This window comes from Miscanthus floridulus, unplaced genomic scaffold (assembly GCF_019320115.1).
Source record: "Miscanthus floridulus cultivar M001 unplaced genomic scaffold, ASM1932011v1 os_1976, whole genome shotgun sequence".
Classification (NCBI taxonomy): domain Eukaryota; kingdom Viridiplantae; phylum Streptophyta; class Magnoliopsida; order Poales; family Poaceae; genus Miscanthus; species Miscanthus floridulus.
Genome location: NW_027098024.1, coordinates 4,019 through 8,036, shown reverse-complemented (window position 1 = coordinate 8,036; position 4,018 = coordinate 4,019).

Below are 4,018 nucleotides of genomic sequence, written 5' to 3'. Positions count from 1 at the left end.
GGCGTGTCGCGCGCTGCTTGCGCGGGCCGCAAGCCTCCGCCACAATAGTTAGGGAGATTGTCAGTTTGGTCCTGTAAGAATGCCGACTACGACGGTTTATGGAATACAAACAGGTTCACTTTCTTGATTGTTTGTGCGGGGGCTTCAGTCTGTTTTTCTAGTTTACATATCTCGTCTAGTCTCGAGTTTGCACACCGTTGTTCTTTGCTTGGGTGAACCTACGCGATACAGAGGTGGTGGCCAGGACCTTCGCCCCATGTTTTCTCCTTCTCTGTGCTTGCTTGATGGCCGGGGCTGAAGTGTTGGGGGTTTCTTGGCTGGCGGAGGCGTACTTGAAGTTCGCCTGGCAAGGCTTTCTGAATCGGTGTTTGATCCACGGGTGGTTTGGCGTAGCTTGTGTAGACGGCGGAGACTTTAAGTACTTCTTTGGTAGAGTGTTGTAGCTGTCTGGTGGTATAGGTCTCCGACGCTGCACACCCGTGGGACGTGGTTGATTTTTGGAGATGGCAAGTTAGGTCTCCGCGCATCAGGGGGATGTTACAAGATTTCGTGCGATATCCCCCTTCTTTCGTAGGCCTTTACTGTTCATCACCGTGCCGTAGGTCCTATCTCTTTTCCCACTGCCTCTGACTGTCTACTGTTGCCTCCGATTTTACGAGCTTTCGTACAATATCTACGGCCGACTTGGATATCTAAGGAGACCCGTGCCTCCATGGCTGTTGCTGTGGCTTTTGCCTGTGCTATGCCTTGTTCCCCCCTTACGCCCTTGCGCCCTATGCTGACTGAGTTTGTAAGGGCATGGGGGGAATCCGTTTTATAGTGGGGTGGTGGCTTTTGGGTGTTAACATTTTGGTACGTTGTTAGTTGGAACGTATCTTGTCTTTAATAGCCTGTATCTTGCTTGAATTATTCATTCCTCTTGAGATCTTTTGAAGTAAAGAGGCCTGGCGCCATAGTGGTGGCAGTGTTTTGTCATACACTTTCTATTTTTGCTGTTTTCGATGGCGGAGACCTTCTTCCTGGTTCTAGTGCCATAATTTTGTTGCCCCTGATGCTGGGGGTTTTTTTTAAGGTCGGAGGCGTGTTTTGCCGAGGTTGTTTTTTCCTTGGCGCCTGAATATGTTCAGGTCTTCTTCAAGGGTCGGAGGCCTTTTGTCCTAGTTTTTTTCACCTTGCTGCCTGAATTTGTTCAGGTCTTCGTCAAGGGTCGGAGGCCTTTTTGGCCTAGTTTTTTTACCTTGCTGCCTGAATTTGTTCAGGTCTTGTCAAGGGTCGGAGGCCTTTTGGCCTTTTTTTTGCCTTGATGCCTGACTTTGGACAGGTCTTGTCAAGGTCAAGGCCTTTTGGCTGTTTTTCTGCCTTGATGCCTGACTTTGGACAGGTCTTTGTCAAGGTCTAAGGCCTGTTTTGGCTGTTTTTTCTGCCTTGATGCCTGACTTTGGACAGGTCTTTGTCAAGGTCGAAGGCCTATTTGGCCGTTGAGGTCGTTTCAAATTGCCCATGCCTATGGCTGGCGCTTTGAAAGGACCTGTGTTTTTTGTTCACCGAATATTGCGGCGCCAGAGCTGGCCACTTTCGGTTTTGGGTTTTTCAGGCGTTCTTTTGGGGAATTACCTCTTTATACTTGAAGAGGATTTTTACATTGAGCCTGCCTCATTAAAAACCTCACCTCTGCTTGGAGTTCCCCTGTGAGGAAAAGAGTGCAGGCTCTTTTACATTTTTTGATTGAAGTAAGTAAAAAACTGAAAGGTAAATGAACGGAGGGGCCTCCGCTTATTGTTTGCGGAGGTTGCCCTTTGGTACATTGCCTAGATGTAGTATCTATGGAGGCTGTTAATATTCTAGGTGTGGGTTGTTGTGACACCTTCGCTGTCTGTCAAGTGGAAAGAGCCAGGTCGGCCTGCTACCGTTGCTGTGTATGGGCCTTCCCATTTCGGTTGCAACTTGCCGACAAGTTGTGCATTGGGTTTTCTTCTGAGTACAAGGTCTCCGTGTTTTATGTCTTTCCTTAACACCTGAGAGTCTCTCCACTTTTTGGTTTGGGACTGATATATTGCAATGTTTTCGACTGCTTCCAGTCTTATTGCTTCTATTGTTTCTTTTGCATATTCTTCATCTTGCAACATCAGCTGACTCATTATGCGAAGGCTTTCATGCTTGATTTCTTCAGGCATCATGGCCTCTTCTCCATAAAGCAGTTTGAATGGAGTGAATCTTGTTGTTCTTGAGATGGATGTATTGTGTGACCAAATCACTCTAGGTAATTCATCTACCCATTTTCCTTTGCGTAGGCCCAGCAATGTTTTTGATATTGCTGAAAACACTATTCTGTTTGCTCTTTCCACAGCACCATTGGACTCTGGGTGTTATACTGAGGCGAAGGCTAGTTTTGTCCCAATGTTTTTGCAGAATTCTTTGAAGTTCTCTGAATTGAATTGTTTTCCATTGTCTACTATCAGAATCCTCGGTACATCGAATCTGTAAATGATGTTTTGCTAGAAGAATTTTCGGACGATTTCTGAGGTTATCTTCGCCAGCGGCTTTGCTTCTATCCATCTAGTAAAATATTCTACTGCCACAACTATGAATCTATTTCCTCCTTGGGATGGTGGTAATGGTCTGACCAGGTCCATACCCCATCTTTGTAGCGGCCATGTTGGAGGTATAAGCTAGGTCTCCGATGATGGTTTTGACTGCCCTAGAGAGAATGTTTGGCATGCTTGGCATGTTCTGACTGTCTACTCTACGTCTTGTATGTGTGTTGGCCAATAGAAGTCTTGCCTTATTGCCTTTGCTGATAATGCTCTAGAGCCAATGTGCGACCCGCAAATTCCTGAGTGTATTTCTTGAAGCAACTCTATGCCTTTGCTCTGCGATATGTATTTGAGGAGAGGCTGGACTACTCCTTTCTTGTACAATACACCATCTATGATTGTGTAATTTGTTGCCCTGGCCTGTATTCTTGCTGCTTTTGCTTCATCTTCTTTGGCAGTTTTGCCTTCTAAGAATTCTATTATCGCCTTTCTCCAATCTTCATTTTGCATGTGTAGTATGGGCTTAGGTGTCTTAGATGTCTCCACAGTAGCCGGAGACTTTAGGATCTGGTAAAAAGTGTTTGGTGGCAGTGGCAGGTTGTTTGCCGCCGCTTTAGCTAGTTCATCTACCTCTGTGTTTTCTGGTCTTGGGATGTGCTTTAGGGTGAACCCTTCAAATCTCTGCTCCAAATTTCTGATGACAGCTAGGTATTTGATGAGTTCTGGTTCTTTTGCTGTGTATTCTTTCTCTACTTGGCCAGTAACCACTTGAGAATCTGTTTTGACTGTCAATGTTTTGGCCCCTAGGGCCTTTGCTTTACTAAGTGCTAGGATCAGGCCTTCATATTCTGCTATGTTGTTTGTTGATTTGAATTCTAGCCTTGCTGCGTATTTTAGTCTGACACCAGAGGGTGCCATTAGGACTGCGGAGGCTCCTGCTCTGGCTTGGCCCTAGGCTCCATCCGTGAATGCTATCTAGCCTTGAGTGGTTGGCTGTACTTTGGGTGCTATCGGAGGTGTCCAATCTGCTACAAAATCAGCTAGTGCTTGTGATTTGATTGCCGTTCTAGGGACATAGGAGATACTGAACTGTGATAGCTCTATAGCCCATTTGCCTGTTCTGCCGGAGGCTTCTTTGTTTTTGAGCAAGTCTTGCAGTGGTAGCGATGTTGTAACTGAGATTTCATGGGCTTGGAAATAGTGATTTAGCTTTCTTGATGCCGTCAGTACTGCGTATGCAATTTTTTCTACCTCAGTGTAGTTTAGCTTGGCTCCGGCAATGCTTCTGAGATGAAATAAACTGGCTTTTGAGTTTTGCCTGATTCCTTTTCTTGCTCATGGACTAAGACTATGCTGACTGCATGGTCGGAGGCCACCACATATAGCAATAGGTGGCTGTCTGAATTTGGGATGGAGACTACTAGTGAGTTTGCTAGGTGCTCTTTCAAGTTATGAAATGCCTCTGACTGCTTGGACCCCCACTC